General features: G+C 41.9%; 1 protein-coding gene and 1 long non-coding RNA gene across 4 annotated transcripts in view; one reads left to right on the top strand and one right to left on the bottom strand.

Moving 5' to 3' along the window:
• Positions 1–17519, bottom strand: part of rgp1 (GP1 homolog, RAB6A GEF complex partner 1) — a 242800-nt gene that overhangs the window by 94691 nt on the left and 130590 nt on the right. The gene's annotated exons all lie outside the window — the stretch shown is intronic.
• On the top strand, positions 2951–9088 carry LOC306841917. 3 transcript variants are annotated; one of them, XR_013781621.1, is made up of 4 exons: positions 2951–3251; positions 3725–3805; positions 8925–8978; positions 9066–9088. It is a non-coding gene; the product is annotated as an uncharacterized lncRNA (long non-coding RNA). The 3 variants fall into 3 exon arrangements; XR_013781619.1 differs by lacking the exon at positions 3725–3805 and having other exon boundaries at positions 9069–9088; XR_013781620.1 differs by lacking the exon at positions 3725–3805.

The following is a 17519-nucleotide window of genomic DNA, read 5'->3' as shown; positions in this document are numbered from 1 at the left end:
TCCTGCTCCTTTCACTTCTTTAGTGCCATTATGTGACAAAGATTTCAAGTACAGGACTCCACCAACACTTTCAGTCAAATCAAACATTAAAGTACTTCCTACACATGTAAAAGATTGGACTCTTGGGGCCTCTGTAGAAAGAGGCCTGTGTGATATACACAACCTGTGAAATGATACCTGGACTCTTCAGCTGACTCACATTTGGATGATTACTTATAAAAACTTCACAGCTGACACGTCAAATGAAGAATAATGTGCAGAGAAAGAACAAGTCGTGTGTAGGTTAGACTAAGCTGTAAAGAGTAAATCCCCCCCCCCCCCCACCCCGTTAGCCCAGACTGCAGCGTGGGGCTCTTCTCCAAGCTGGGACAATTGATCCGCATGGTGCCAATTATAGTGATTGGCACCTTTTTTTGAGCGAGGGAGAAGAGAGAGGGTGTGCAGAAAGGAGACCAGATGGGTGGCCTGTGTTCGAGGAGAGCAGGGAGGGGACGCCGAGGAGGAAGGACCCCGCTGCAGAGGAAGAAGCCGGAGCTAAACATTTTCTACAGAGAAGCAGCAGGACTCAGGGGGTTTTTGTTGGCTTTGATTTGAAAGACGGATTTAACAAGTTGGTGGAAATAAAATAATATCAACTACAATTAAAGTGGACATTTGAAATAATGACATATGTAGAAGAGTTTGTCTCAAGTCAACTAAAAATTCAACAACAACATATATGTCCACAGGAAAAACATTCAATCAATGGGAATGGATACCAGGTTATTATGAAGAATCATCGATGATAAGAAATTTAAAAATAAATAATAAAAGCTCGGAAACTGAACTCCAATGTGTTGGACAAATTAAGGATTTTTTCCCCCGGGAAACTTGTGAATAAAAACCGACCTGTAAAACGCCTGTTCGACACGCAAAGCGTAATAGGACAGAAAAAAGACAATACTTCCCGAGTTCTGCTGAGGTGCCTTTGAGCAAGTCACCGAACCTCTGACCGCTCGTGTGTGCTCCCTGTGTAGCAGCCTGACAGAGGGACAGAGGACTCTGTTGTCTGACCAGATAATGAATCAAAACGTTGGAATATTACATTATATGAGTTTTTCTTTCTTCCTTGAACCCTTCAGATCATGATTACATTTTTATCATAAGCACATGCTCGCTACAGCTTCTTTTAAAGGACATCAATAACACAATGATTCAACTTGTCTTTTACTCAAGTGTTTGTTTCTTTACATTTTTCATTATTCCACACACAGTTACTTCGACAGTTTTGACGTTTTTTCTCCGGATCTTTCCGCCCTCGTCTCCTGTTTGCTGTCCTGTTTGTGAGCGAGCTTCAGATCAATTCCACATCAGCACTCTGACTTTGTTTGTTGTGCGTTAGCAGACGATCTCTCAGCTCCATGTTTTCTCTGAACCTCATGGTGTATGTGTTTGTGTGTAATCCTGGAGGGTCTGCAGACCTTTAGGAATGCTTCACTGTCCTGCCGGCCTCCCTGCTCTTTCCTCCCCTTTTTCTCCTTCCTCTGTCCTCCTCCTCCTCCTCTAAAGCAGCTCAGTGGCCCAGCAGGGGGGCCTCTCTACTAATTAGGGTCACTAATTGGGGGTTGGCCAGGGCAGAGACCCCTCCACACCTGCACGGTCATGTGACTTTCAAAGAGGTGCGCAGGGTCAAGGGTCCCATAGTCGGGGGGAGAGAGAGAGGAGAGAGGGAGGGTTTGGATTAGTTTGGCTGAGCAGACGAAGGAGGAGAGCAGGAGGCAACAGGCGAAAAAAAGGGCAAAATGACGCAGTTGTTATATAAAGTTTATTTACTGAGTACAATCAGTGTGTGTGAATTTTATTTTGAAGATATGTGTGTGATATATGTTTGTTTAGAAGTACAACATTTATTCCCCTGACACAGACGAGGAGTGAAAACGCAGGGATTTGTTGAGGAAGTTGCAAAATGACAGAGTGAAATACACGTTGAGAAGTTTGGGCGAGGACACGCTGCCTGGTCAGAGGTTAATTGCCAGGTGACCTTAAGGGCCGGACAGCTCAGCAGAGGCCCCCGAGCCCGCCTGCCTCCCTCGGCTCTCGAGGACTAAGTGATGTATGCTTGTTTTGACACGATTCACACAAGAGTCGGGGCTTAAGCTCTATGAAAGATTCACAGCTGCATTCCTGAGAACCAAACTGACCGCGGTAAAATCTTACAGGAAGAGAGAGAGAGAGAGAGAGAGAGAGAGAGACTGTACGTTGTGCTTGTAAAAGAAAAGGGTTGTTATGACTCTTTAACACAGCACAGAAGGTTAAATGTCATTTACCTGCTTCAGTTTATGTTCGACGCTCGCTCTCGGCCTACTCGGTTATTTTTTCAAAACATAGTTCAGTCTGTCACACGAAAAAATAAAGCACGTTTTTAATTTCAAATAAGGTTTTTGGTTTTTATTCCAAGTAAAGGAATATTTATTTCATATTGCGCCGGGTGTTTTTCCTGAACTCCTTCAGGAGGATCGTTGATGCACTGAGAAAATATATAACATGTATAATATGTATAATCAAGGCCTGAGGTTTTGTTTCTGTATTTCATCTTGTTTTAGTTTTCATTCTTTCCCTCGTGTTCTGTGTATGTATGATTCCTGGTGTGGTTTACTTCAGTCCTTAGTGTGTTTCCTTGTTTCCTTGTGTCCTTCTATGTTGTCTGCAAGCTTGTTTCCTGTTACTTGTGTTTTCAGGTTCTTAGTTTGGTGTTTAATGATTCCTGTTTTATTTTGTAATATCTTTTTTTTAGTCTTTTCAGTGTTGGGTTTTACTTAGTACTCGTCCTCTAGTTTTCTGGTCTTGTGTTCCTTGTGTTTCCCTCCTGTCTGATTAGCCTGATTGTCTTCACCTGTCTCATTAGTCTCACCTGTGTCTGATTAACCCTGTCTGTTTAGTCTCTGTGTTTCCGGTTCATTGTCTTTTGTCTGTTGGTGTGGTATGTGGTTTGTCTCCCTGCTCCTGTGGATTACTTTGTTTTGCTCCTCGTGGATTTTGGATATTTTGGATTATTGTTTTTTGACGAGTAAGTTTGTGTTTTTGCCTTTTTAGTTAAAGTAAAATATTTGTGTTTTCTGCACTTGGAGTCCTCCCTCCCTGTGTTTCTACCCGTCGTACATCAGCGTGACAAGGTCGGTTGAAAACAAGCCGCTTTCACGAAGTACAAGTGTTCTTTATTTTTCTGCTTCTGGAGCATGTGGACAAACGGGCGTTTAGAGCATTAATAGAAGGTAAGCCATCACAGCTGTGTTGTGTGATGTTGTGCCAGGAACCCTCACATACGTTTATAACAATTCATCATTGTTCCCATTTCCAATTCCTCCCCCTTTCAAGATGAATGAGAGTTGCCTTTGCATATAAAGACGGACAACAGAAGGCATAACACGTTGAGCTCATGTGTTGTTGTTGTTGTTGTTGTTGTTGTCCTTCTGTTCCTCCTTCCATGAATGACTCTGCCACCTTAACCTTCTTTTCAGGACCTGAGGTCTTCAATTAACACTTCCTGTCGTGGCAGGATTCAAGGACGTTCCCCCCCCGCCCTCCGCTCTTGTTCAGTCTGTGCAGCCAAAACGCAGGATTCACATCTCTTCTTTTTTTTCATGTGTGTTGATTCTGTTCGGCTGTCTCTGATATAATGTGAAACAAGCAACGAGTGCACAAAAGCCATCCCAGCTTTGTTTTTTTTTGTTGTGCTCTAAATCAGCGGACGGAGCTTTGAATTGACTGCACATCTGGCCTTGGGTCTGACGCTGCTTTTGTGGAGGCTGCCACCTTCCTTGTTTAGGTCAGTGGATTTTTTTTTTTTTTTTAGACAGCGATCACAACTCAAGGACACAAAATGTCTCCTTTATTTATCTCCCAGGGCACAATGCACCTGGTATCTAAAGCAAGTCTTTCAGCATAAAACCAGCACAAAAAACATCAACCTTGGACTTCCTCTAAGAAACAGACAACTTGATGCACTCATATATCCTCTGTAAGATCTTTCCCTTTCTCCCTCATCCTTCAAACAGGAGCAAAGAGTGCTTCCTCGACTAATTAATGTGCTGAAAGCTTCTTATATTTCATTATCACATACCTTTGGACTCTCTGTTTGGGTGAAGCATCAAACGCAAATTGACAATAGCTAATTACATTTCAACGGCACAAGAGAGAGTGCTTTCCAAGTAACAGGTGAGGTGATGAGCAGAGTGCAGTCTGCGGTGGGAGAAGCACCATTTAGTCTTAAAGGTTTTGTATTAGACAATCTTAATAGCGCGAGCGTGTGTCCTTGTGTGTCTGAATATCACTCACTTGTTGCTACACTGGAGTCGTAAGGAGCTCATCGAAAGCTTAAGGGTACTTGTGTGATGTGAATGAAGTTTTCTGAGATGTTTGAGTCCGCACGCCGCCTCTTTAGCCGCTTTATCGATTAATCCTCGCTTCATTTCCGAAGCATTTTTGGTGATCGTATTCTTTTATCAGGATCAAGAGTCTCCCGTGCTCCTTCATTAAACAGCGTTTGTTGTATTTTCTGTGTCCATGGCATTGTGAGCCTGTGCTTCGAATCTTTTTTGCTTGCAGACGTTTCTAAAAGCTGCAATTGACCATTGGCTATCCGCCTAAATAAACTCAACATACCGCCACTCGGATGTTTTGCAAGTTCTTAAATGTAGAAAAATAATCTAAATTTTGACGACATTTCTGAGTGTCCGAAGTGATCTGACGCTAAAAAGTCCACGTAGAATGGAATCGTACTTTGAGCTATCTTTAAACTAAAATCAATGTCTATAACTAGAAGTACCAAAAGCAAAGTCACAGCAGTTAATAACAGCATTCAACCAATTTCTACCTACTAGCTGTCACCAAAAAAAAAAAAAAGGGGGGGGCCAGCCCCTCTCAAGGAGTTTGGTTCCAGTGTCTGTACTCTGTAGCTGGTCGTGCTCCACATGCAGCACCAACTCCAGCTCCTTCCCAGCCAGAGAGGTGAAGTTCTGTATGTCCTAAGGACCGATCTGCATGGCTGGGGATTAACAGGCACAGGCCTACAGGACGTCACCTGTTCCCTCCGTTTATGGGAACATGTCGTTACCTACTCCATATCAGAGTCAGAAATACTTCATGAATCCGAGGAGGGATTCGGTTGTTACCGTTGCTCAATGTGTGTGTATGTGTTTAAGGCCCTACTCGCTGTCTAACTGCTCATGATGACATAGTTGCCGGGCGATGATCAGTATGGATGTGAAAAAATGTCATGAATTTCAGCGAACAATCTTAACCTCAGAATTGTTCAGAATTTAAAAGTTAATGTTCATTATTTAATCTTTAGACAAAAGTTATACACTTGTGGATCTTCTACTACTTCAGTCCAAAAATCCCTTTTTTTAATTTTGCGTCACATATTCAGTTATTTCGGTTTTAAACTTGATTTTAACAGTTAGCCTGTATCATCCCATCAGGCTCAGCTTGACCCTCTGCCCCATGGGGTCACTGCAGGTTGCCCTCATTAGTAACAGGGGGTCTCCAAGTTAGACCCAGTCCATCACCCTATTTGTGTCCTCCCTAATAGAGCCAAATCGACCACACATGAACCAGGTTCCTATACTCGGATCGTAACCTATAACCTCTGGAACTTCACTCTGTTCTTTGCCTCCATTCAGACTTCATTCACTCGGATTCCTGCAATCCGTTTAGTCAATGAAAAGGGAACGGACACATATGGACCCGAGAGATCATTGCCGCGGCTCAGACCCACACACACACACACACACACACACACACACACACACACACACACACACACACACACACACACACACACACACACACACACTTGCTGCTTGCACATCCTCCAGCGCTCACGCAGAGCATTTCCGGGCCTGACAGAAAACAGAGGGATCGAGTGAGAAAGAAGAAGCAGGGGCTCAGAAGTGGATAATTCAGGAAGAGGAAAGAATGAGGAGGAGGAGGGCGCCCAAGAGCCCGCCCCCCCCTCCCTCCCTTCCCCCCCCTCCCCCCCCCCTCTCTACATTTCAACTGATGTGTGAACAAAGGCGTGATCAAACTGTCGCGCCCACAGCTTTGGGTGTTTACTGCTCTTGTATCTATAACCAACAAATCAGGGAACCCACCTCACCGCCACCATCTCCACAGCTCGACTCCCCCTGCTGCCCCTTTTCCCCTGAGCTGCACAGCTTTATTGGGAACAGCAAATTAAGGAACCATCCATCTGGGTGTGATCACCAATTACGGAGGGAAGCTGTCAGCATGCATTAAGGCCTGCAGGGAAGGCGGGCGTGTTAGGGCGGCTTTTAAGAAGAGGGAAGCAAGAGAGGGAGCTAAGGATTGAGAAATGATTGGATAGAATGAAAAAAAATCTTCCATATAATAAAGTATGTCCTTTTCTTTAAAGGCTGAAACACCAAGAACTCGTCTCAGCCTGACACTGTTAGTTGTGTTTTCTCAGGAAAACAAAGTCCTGTCATTATTTGCCGCTCCAAACAAATTTACATTGTTCAGAAAAGCGAGGATGGCTGAGTGCACTTTTACATAAAGCGGCCATGTAAGCGATATAAATATGGTAAAAACTCAATGCAGCTTATGGCCGGCCCCCTTTTGTCACTGCTCACTGGCACAGGTCGTGATTCCCTGTAACACTTCTCCTCCGGCCGGCTTTCTCACAACACAAAAGGCCCGTCATTAACTTTTTGCTCCATCGGAATGCTGAAAGACCCCGTCGACCAAACGCCCCCCCCCCCCCCGCCTTCCCCTTCCCGTCCCCTGCCTTCCCCTCGCTCCACCACGCATCACGCTTTTCTCTCCGCTTGCTGGTTTTTCAGGGCCCTAATTTGTGAAGGCCAGGTGTGCGTGGACCCACAGTGGGGGTGGGGGGGGGGGGGGGGTCACAAAGGGGTCCCACAAACCAGAGGACATCAGTGCAGACTATACTCTGGAATTCAAGTGATTTATGGGTTTGTAATGTTTGTCAGTTTTGTCATGTCACTTTGTTGTTGTGTGGCACTCGGAGGTGTTCTCAGAAAAACATATTTCTGGAACTAAAAGTTTGTTTTTCAGATTTGCCTTTTTTTTTATAAAGACTCAAATTGTTCTTCCTTCGGCCTTTTATTCTGTGAAAGGGATGTTGCAAACGTGTTTTATTATGAAACCTCCCACAAATGTTTAGAAGCACTGCACCAAACTCCACGAGCAGCTTAATCTAAAGAGAACAGATTTTTAGACACTTGGATCAGGTGGGTCTATTACACTCACCTTTCGACTTCTGAAACTGTCAGAAAAAGTTTAAAAAAAAAAAAAACATCCAGCAATGAGGTTGTTTTTTTTTTTCAGGTAGGTGATCAGTTTTAACTCTGTTTTGGTCTCCTCCAACTTCTTAGTTAAATATCGGCCTCCTTAGCTTTTGAATGTTCGTTTCACAAACAAGCAACTTTGTTACAGTAAATGGGAGCCCACATATTCAGTGTACAGACTGGTCTGTCTGTATTTTACTCTTTATTTTTATCAACCAATAAGGGAAATGTCACCTTCTTTAACAACTGTATGTTTTGCCTTTATGCAAGGCAGCTAGCTTTCACAAATCTGTCTTTAATTCACTCTCTCTTATCTCCTTTTTGTCTTCATCAAATGGGAAATATTTCCCTTTAACACTTCCAGTTTCTTATTTTTGTTGTTGTGCATGGCAGCTTAAAACTTAAGCTTCTCTGACTTCTACATACTCCAATGACATTGTCAGTTTTCTTTTATGTGAATGCTATAAAGCCAACAGTGGTTATTTTGGATTATGTCTCCAAGAAACAAGCTGCCATTTGTCACCAAACGCTGCTAAGACAGCAACATAGTAAATTTGCTTGTCAGAAAACCAAGAAAGTTGGCTTTAAGATGTGAATGCAGTCCACTGACTTGAAAAAAAACATTGATGGAAGCTGCTCAAAATCTGTTTTGCATACTTATTCAACGCCAGTTTTTGCATTGCAGTCTTGTCGACCCATCTGTGCTGCTTCTGAATGGGATCTGTGGGAGTTTGTGTGCAGAAAACTGTGGTTTCTGTGTGATGTGTCACTTTGAATATGTGCTCTGCCGCTGATTATGAGTATGAATGTGTGAATGAGTCATTGTGTGTGTGTGTGTGCGAGGGTAATTGGTGGCTGAAGGGGGGGGGGGGCTACAAGTCGCTCCAAAGTTGTGCACCAGCCAGCCTGCCAGGTTGAGCGAGTTGCTCCAAGCTCGGCAGCTTTGCTTTTTGGAAGAGACGCAGCAGGTGGGTGAGGAGGGTGGTGGCAGGGGACGGGGCGGGAGGGGGAGGGGAGGACCAGGACTAATTGCCACTAATTGAATTGGATGTGCTGATCAGATGGGAGGCTGTGGAAGTAATCTGAGTTGTCACAGCAGATAACGCTGGGCCGTCCAAGAGTGTCCGCCTCATGTGACAGCCTGTAACATAGCCTGCGAGAGGGCACCGGCCCCCTTTGTCCCCGTCACAAAAGGAGAGAGAAGCAAAGTTGCCAGTTACAGTGAGAAGCGACTGGCTCAGAGAGGAGGGGAGAGATGACTGAGATGAGAGAGGAAAGCTGGAGATGTTCAGTGGGTGAAAACAGTGGTGAAATGAAGTGAAGACGAACAGCGGATAGAGAAAAGGGATTTGGATGAGACGGAAACTGCAGAGTCTGCAGCTTTCATTCACAAAGATAGAGTGAGTCCCACAAAGACCCTCCTCTGCAGGAATTCATTCACTTTTACACCAGCCAGAACACGTTTTATTGTTAACTATATCAATAAAAAAGACTCATGCCTTGACAAAGGTATGCTTTGAAAATGTCTGAACTATAAATCTAAAAACACTCAAAACTGCAGCAGAGCAAATATATTTTAATTAACTAAGTTTTCCGTTTCTTCCTATTTTTCTTGAGGTTTGGATGTTTCCTGGTGTACAAAGATATCTGTTCTCTTTGTATTAATTAAAGGTTTGTGTTAGATTTATTTCACTGAAAGACTTAAGACAAATGTTTCAATGTAATGTGCACATAAAGATAAAGCTGGCCTTTATAAAGTAGGATGCATGAAGAGAGACAGGACCGGCTGGGAGGAGAGACGGGGGGGGGGGGTCGACGTGCAGCAAAGGGCCGAGGCTGGATTTGAACCGACGGCTGCTGCAGCAAGCAGCCTCTGAGCATGAGGAGCCCGACACAGCTACAGGCCCCAAACGATGACGATGACTAGTGTGAGTTTACTTTTCTACCTGTGCAACGAGCAAAGGTTCATACGAGTACAGGTAGCAATGGACAAAACATATAGAGCAGCAGAGAGTGTCTGGGTCTTTCCCAAGCCCCCAGCAGTCCAATTAAGAAGGATTTCACACACACACACACACACACACACACACACACACACACACACACGCACACGCACACACTCATACAACAGCTGTGCAGTCAGTCGGTGCTGTCGAGGGAGGGGTTAAGTCTTATCCGCATGATGAAAGCAGGCCGCATTTGTGTGAATTTCTGCGTTTTTGTGTCACTATGTACATCTACTGTGTGTGTGTGTGTGTGTGTGTGTGTGTGTGTGTGTGTGTGTGTGTGTGTGTGTGTGTGTGTGTGTGTGTGTGTGTGTGTGTGTGTGTGTGTGTGTGTGTGTGTGTGTGTGTGTGTGTGTGTGTGTGTGTGTGTGTGTGTGTGTGTGTGTGTGTGTGTGTGTGTGTGTGTGTGTGTGTGTGTGTGTGTGTAGCAGGCGAGTTATGCATGCAGTGGACTTCCCGGGGCACGCAGATGTGTGAGTGTGAAGGACTAAGCCCCAGTGAAGCCCGCTGCGAGGGGTCAAGACCTTTACAGAATCAGTGCCTCTGCATGTCAGGACTAATGGAAGGGCCCCACCAGCTGCACCAAAGAGGAAGGGGAGGAGGAGGAGGAGGAAGATAGAGGAGGAAAGGGTGAGAGGTAGGAAAAAAGATGAAGAGTAAAAAAAGACTAAGGTGGGAAGAAAAGATAGATGGGAAGACCTGGAAGGGAATATTTATGGGGGAAATTACTTAAAGATGTGAAATCAAGCTGAATATATCTCGTATGTTTAGGAGAGAAATGTTTGGAAATAAAAAACCCAAAACAATGTCTTGGCCAAAATTGACGGAAAGAAAAAGGATATGCAACAATTCAGGATGAAGAAGAGAGCAGCAGGTTTAGAGATGAGAATGAACACAATGAGGGAGTAGTGATTGTATGATGGAGAGAGAAATAGAGGAAGAGATGTGGGCGTGGCCAAGGTTAGACTCCAGGAAGGATTGTTCTACATGACCATAAGGTGTCATTTATGAACACATTTATACGTTTGAATGTTTGAAGCCTATTTGTACAACCCTAACATATGATATGTTACTTTATATAGTTGTACTTTAATGGTTAAATATTGTACATGTAACATATTAATGTGCTTTGCAAATAAAGTTTATGCACATGAACAAATCTCGAGAGGCATCGTGCAAGCCAACGTGAGGTCAAGAGGTCCTTCTTAGAAAAAATGGGAGAAATTATGCTATTTTTTGGCATTTTGAAACATTTATAATTGAAGCAAAAGGGATTCAGTCTGAGGAAGTGAAATCATGCAAAATTCCTCAAATCCAAATTGTTAATTTTTTTGCAATTTTTTTTCATCACCATACTTAATGATTTTATTTATTGTGACTATATATCGTATAAAAATAATAGATATATTAAATCCTGTAGATATGTGAAAAAATCCTGTCAGATTGAGAGATAACCTGCGGAGGCTCCAGCCCCCCAGATTGAATGGTCATGATCTCTGCAAGCACCCACAACTCATATTTATTTTACATCTTTAATTATCATAGTTACAAATAGTTAAGCAAAATAAAAAATGTATGAATTGACTTAACATAAGAATCACGTTTATATTTGACAGTTTGTATCATTTTTTAAATGTGACCTTTATTGAAGCAGCTTGATATAGTTACTGAGACTGTCACCTGTTAATGCATCTGATACAATTATACTACAATATGTTCTTTATTTTTTACAATACAACAAAATGAAATTCTTAAAAGTGACAACTTGTCACTTTTTATGAACTTACTTTTTTTTTTTTTTTACTTAAAATGATTATTATTCTACCAATAATATTGGATCAAACAAACAAAAAAAAGTGTTTTTCTTAAACCAGTGTATGTGTATACCACCACACAGAGTATTTAACCTGTTGAGAGGACACATCAGGTTTTTATTACAACAAGCAGCAATTTCAGTTTGAAACCCTGAAGACGTAACCAGCATGGAGGACTTCAATTTCTAATTGAATGTTATTGAACTCGGATTGACAAATTGTTGCATTAAGCAGCCAATAACATTGGAAATGGGAGTTGTTGTTGTTTTTGTTTTAGATAATCTGGTTTATGATTTTTAAAGATCAACACAAAGAATTCGAAAAAACAAAAGACAAAAAGTAAAACAAGTGAAGGAAAGAACAAACAAATGAAGACGAAGGGTACATGCAATAAGATCTGAACGAAAAAGGTAATCACTTATTTGTGTTTATGTAGCCTATCCTGTTCAGCCTTTAAAAATAAAATCAATCCAGCCAGACAGACAGATCAGAAGGCTATAAGTGTGCAGTGTGTCAGCTGCTGTGCCAGTCTGCTGACTGTGTGTGTGTGTGTGTGTGTGTGTGTGTGTGTGTGTGTGTGTGTGTGTGTGTGTGTGTGTGTGTGTGTGTTGAGCTGCAGACAGTGCCACTGTGTGCCCTCCATGTCCAGACACCCCGCTTCCTCTTCTGTCTCCGCCCGCAGACGGAGTATGACCGGTCGTCTGTGCCACGTTGTGCCCGGTTCAGCAGACGGCTTCCCCCCGCTGACATCATCACTGAGAGACGCTGATGTAGCGGCCGAGCAGCCAGGCCTGATGAGCAAACCACGGAGGACACTGACGGAGTGTCTGACTGTCTGGGAAGCTGTTTCTAGCTGCTGTACAGTAGCTGAACTGTTTGTTCGCCCAGATTGACTCGGGGTTTTGTTGTGCGTTAAAAAAAATGCTTTTGTTTGGAAAAAAAGAAAAAAAAAGAAATCTCTGCCTTTTTGTCAAAGCAGTTAACCATTCGCAAAATAGTTATTACACACTGATATGGAAGAAACTGCGTATGCACTTTTTTTCCCCATCATAGTCGAGCAGCAAAAACAAGCTCAAACTTTAAGGATATTTAAAAGTTATCTTCACATCATTTTAAATTTAAAAACTAAACATATTTTATATTTAAATATCATGTGATGCAGGTGGAAGATTTAGAGCTCACTGGGCCTTCATCATGAAGAGCTGGTTGAAGAAACTCAGCAGAGCAACAGGTGGCAGAACACAGAGTTAGAGTGACACCTACAGTACAAACCTCAGGGTGAGAAAACACACACACACACACACACACACACACACACACACACACACACACACACACACACACACACACACCTGATCGAGGAAGTCCCAGCAGAAATAGGAAGCAGGCCTCTCAAATGTTCTCAACAGCAATAGATATAATATTTACATAGCATGTTTATAATTTGACCAGCGATAGATTTTTTTAAATAAAGTGTATTAAAAAACGTATTCACGTCTTCAGCATGATATTGCTCTTAATTTTTTTATTGATTTGAAATGTCTCAATCAAATAGGATCTGAGTATTTAGAACTTCAGGCTGATAGAAGTGGAATAAATATAACTTACTTAATGATTGGAAACTTTGTTCCTCTACAAAAGTGTTTTTATTTCTTTTTTTATGTGGAGAAACTTTTGAATTGTGTTTCAGGTCTTAACTCTAACAAAACCACAAACGGGCGTTTCCTAAAAAAGAAAAAAAGGGGAAGAAATACTTCTTCATAGGATCCTCATGTCCCCTCCGCTGTATGTCTCAGTGTGTGAATGTTTGACTTAATGTGCTCAAGAACTAATTACAGACGAACACGTTGTCACTTACTCCCACTAACAGACTCATCGTCCTCTGCAGCAGACTAACATGCTGCTCCCTCAGGGTCCTGATTCACTGCCTGCTGCCGTTCTCCACTGTGACACAGCCGGGTCCAGCTCACACCTGCAGCCTCAGTTCTGTATGTGCAGTCATCAAATACAGTCACATTTTAGATCTGTGACAGTGTGCTGAGGTGATATCAACGATATTTTATATCCAACGAAAAATTCCCTGAAGGTAAAAGAGAGACATGTTTTAAATGATATAATACATTTGAAGGAATATTTGGGGTCTAAAATAAGGATTGTGTCTTTTTTTCTGAAGCAAAAACCGCACTAAAAGGGTCTAATTATGGGAGATAAATTCAAATTTATTTCCTTTTCAAGTAAAAATAAAAATGCGGAGTGGATGTGGACAAAAGTCAAATTCAAGATGTGATTTTTATGTTATTATTTTCAGGAAATTTGCAGACTTAAAAACATCTTTAGGCAACCGAGCTGACAAAAAGGATCATTATGGACACACACAATGTGAAGTGTAGTACACACTTTATAAGATACAATGGGGCTGAAGGTTATTTTGAAGTCATTAAACAAAAGCATGTTAATCTAATTATTCAGAAAAATAACCCCATTTAAAATGTGTTTGGAAAGAAACAAGTCTTGAACACGCTTTTTCAGTATGAGGTGTCTGAATATTTGTGTTGTACAAAAGTTTGTCCTCTTTTCAGGAACAGAATCACACGTCGTGTACGGGCTTGGACAGCATCTTTATTATGAGATAAGATGGTCAAAAGATATTTAAGGGTCATACAAACTATTAATCTGCTTTTTAAGACAAAAATCGCACTCAGAGTGAAACGCTTTAAGAAAGGGTTAGAGGTGACGAGAACAGTGGATAAATCTGGCAGTATAGCATCGATGTTTTTTGTGGTAATTTGAGGATACAGTGGAGTCACAGGGAGGCCAGCAGTGTCTGCGAGGCTCTTCTGTCACACTGAATCCCGTCTCCCTCCCTCCCTCCCCTCGTCCTCTCTTGCTGCCTCCTCCCTCTGAATTGCCAGAAACATGGATCCTATCTGATCCATCTGCCATAGAAAAAAAACGCCTCCTTTTTTTCCTCCTCGTAAAAATATCTTCTTTCACTCAGTGCCCCAGGTCTCATCTTGTGCAAAAGGCCACGACCCCGCTGCCCTCTTGTTAACCTTCTTGCAGGTTAGCTTCTCTGTCGGCTGCAGCTGTGGTGCTGCGAAAAGCCCAGATAATCCAATCACACAGTCATTAGTGCCAAGGAGGCCTGAGCCTGAGCAGGTGAGTATGTGTTAGTGTCGATCTCAACCTCATCATCTCTCTGTTTATGACCTATTCTCTCCTCTTTTGTTTTTTTTTTACACAGTAAATAATCACACAAATGTCCCCTCTGTGTCACAAAGCCGCACACGATCAGTCAACAATCAGGCCGTTTCTGCTCTGATGGGTAAACATCCAGGTGCTCGTGGAAACATTCGAGCTTCATTAAACCTTGGTTTTATTTATAAACGTGGATGTAAATGAGGGAGGGGTTGCCAGGAGTTACATCATTTTGATGACCGGCATGTGTGGCGTCAGAGCCAATCACGAGGGTGATATAAAGATGGGGAAGACGAGCTGGGTTGTGTTCTTTACAAAGTACACACAGGAAATCCATAAAACCAATAAAAATAAGGATTTGATTGTTTAATAGTGTCTGAAGTAAGACAGGTGTTACAAGGAGTATTACTTTCTGTCCTGGTTCGGTTTTGTTTGTGTTTTATTTCAGAGTTTGAGTTCTGTTTTATTATTACCTTGTGCTGCTTGTTTTCTCTTGTGTGTTGTCTTAGTTCAGTCTTCGGTGTTTCCTGTTTTATTTTGTAGTTTTAGTCCTCAGTGTTGTCTTGTTTCCTGCCCCTCTGTGTTTTCCTGAGTCTTGATTACCCTGATTGTCCTCACCTGTCTCATTGGTCTCACCTGTGTCTGATTACCCCTGTGTCTATTTAGTCTCAGTATTTCCTGGTTCATTGTGGGTTGTATAGTCAGTGGGTTGTAGTAGTTTGTCTCCCTCTTCCCCTGTGGATTACCTTGTTTTTTTGTTTTTGGTGAACTTTGTTTGGACACTTGTTGTAAGTAGATTTGTTTTGCTTTTTTGTTTAAATAAACCTTTTTGTTTTACCTGCCATTGGCTCCTCCTCCCTTGATATTTTTTTCAACCATCATGACAACATTCACTTTAAAGTATGGTTGCCTTTAAAATGATTCTGGTTTTGCTTTGTGTTTTTTTCCCACTGCCTTTTGAATCCTTAAAGTTAATTTAAAAAAAAAAAACAATTATTCAAATACTTCCTCTATGAGCTTCCTCAGTTTTATTTTGATTGTCACATAAATACCAAAGTGTCGAGCTATCAAGTTTTATCAGCACCAACTCATAACAGATCTTGTCAAACACACCTCACAAATAGCAGGTCCAGAGACTCAACATGAACCCACCATGAGTGCAGCATCATTTAGCAAAGTTACAGAAGTGCACAAACTTCCTTTTAGAGGTAGAAACCAGGCTCAGGTTAAACAGCCATCTGCAGACACGGTGTTAACTAAATAAAATGGATTTATAGCTGCAGCACCGATAATGCAAAAAGCAAATGTGTAGTAGCAGTAACAGCCACGTATAATAGACTGATCAGTCCAATATTAATATTGGCAGCTGTAACGATTATGAAATGGGAAGGACTGGTAATGTTAATTATGGAAATTAAAGTAGTTATTATTTTCGTGCGTGGAGCTAACATGCTTTCACTTCTGCAGACATCTGTCAGACGGGGTAAATACACCCTTACTTTGGTTTCGGATTGCTATTTGTTTGTGGAGTCGAGGCTTGTGTTGTGTACTTTTTTATGCATTGTTTATTCCAGTCGTGAGGTGAGGTAATCAGTGAGCTTACCTCGTGTCACTGGTGACAATAAAAATGGATGACTCCGTCGTGTCTTACTGTACTTTAGTTGGTGTATTTTCTTTAAATCACAAATCGTTAGCTCCTGTTTTTTACAGTCACATCCCATAACTCCTCTGAGTACTTTACCAGAAGTGAAACCTGTGCTACATTTGTTGTCTCTTCCCTCTTTACCCTTCTTTCTTCTGATCTTCCTATACGGGGAAGAACAGTGAAGCGCCTTTTAGATCTGAATTGCGGTCGATCATAATTACATGTCAGGATGGCCGAGCGGTCTAAGGCGCTGCGTTCAGGTCGCAGTCTCCCCTGGAGGCGTGGGTTCGAATCCCACTTCTGACAATAACCTTTTCTTGAGTGCTCTTCTTCTTCTTCTTCCTCAGTCTGTTACTGTAGCATCCACAGTATTTCACTTATGCATTACAAAGACCTATCCGAGATGCGTCCTTAAAAGACGGAAAGGAAGCAATAACGTAAATGTAGAAAAAGGAGGTTTCTTTCCAGCCAGATAAGGCAGGTTGAGCAAAGTTGAACACACACAGACTCACTATAAATCTATGAATTTACACATCTCACGTGTGCCTATTATTTTACGAACATGTAATATATGATATTAAAACACACTGTTATGAAGTAATGAAAGCAATCGAGCGTTTTTGTACGTGTTTCTAAATGAACAATATTTGGTTAGAGCAGTTCTGTCTGAGGATTTATGTATCATTAATATATGCATGTTTCCTATATTATCAAGTTTTATTATGTATTAACCAAATGTTAATAATAGTGATGTGGACCCCAAACAGATGGAAACTCTAAATGAAAGAAAAGGAAATTAACAAAAAAAATTATAAATAAATTCAAGACACTGTGACTAGTTATGAGTCATTTATATCCCGCTTCACTCTTCATATGTCAGGATGGCCGAGCGGTCTAAGGCGCTGCGTTCAGGTCGCAGTCTCCCCTGGAGGCGTGGGTTCGAATCCCACTTCTGACAATAACCTTTTGAGAAGCTTTACATCAAATAATGACCAAACAGCATTGACGTGGGAATCTGAATGTAGAAAAAACTTAATCTAGTATTCCTACATGTTGTTTAAACAGGCTTGCTAACAGCACAGATAGCCTCATTTTTCTCAGTGATTTGTTTGGTTCAGGAATTGACAACTGGGGTGTAACTTTTTGATAATTGACATCAGATTTGTGTGTGTGTGTGTGTGTGTGTGTGTGTGTGTGTGTGTTGGACAGGGTTGGGGCATTTGTTTATTTGATTGAATTAAACCTTTTGGTGAACTGAAACCGTGTTGCGGTTGTGTTGAAGACTTCTGCTGTAAACCCTTTTTAACGGTATTATGATGGCATAATTAAGAGTTTGTGTTTATTGGATTAAAAATAAAAACCCCTCCGGGCAAAGAGTAACAGAGTTAAAAGAATAAATGAAAACAGCATTTGTTAAAGGCTGCAGGTTGAAACCCTCCCAGCTGTGTTTATTCCAATGTAAATCTGGCTTGCTTTCTTATCGGTCTTCGTTGAACCAGAATTCAGAGACTCTGTATTAATGAGGACGGCTCTGAGAGACACCAGACAA

The sequence above is a fragment of the Symphodus melops genome (genome assembly GCF_947650265.1).
Source record: "Symphodus melops genome assembly, chromosome: 20".
In the NCBI taxonomy this organism is placed as follows: domain Eukaryota; kingdom Metazoa; phylum Chordata; class Actinopteri; order Labriformes; family Labridae; genus Symphodus; species Symphodus melops.
This window is presented reverse-complemented; position numbering and strand designations above follow the sequence as displayed.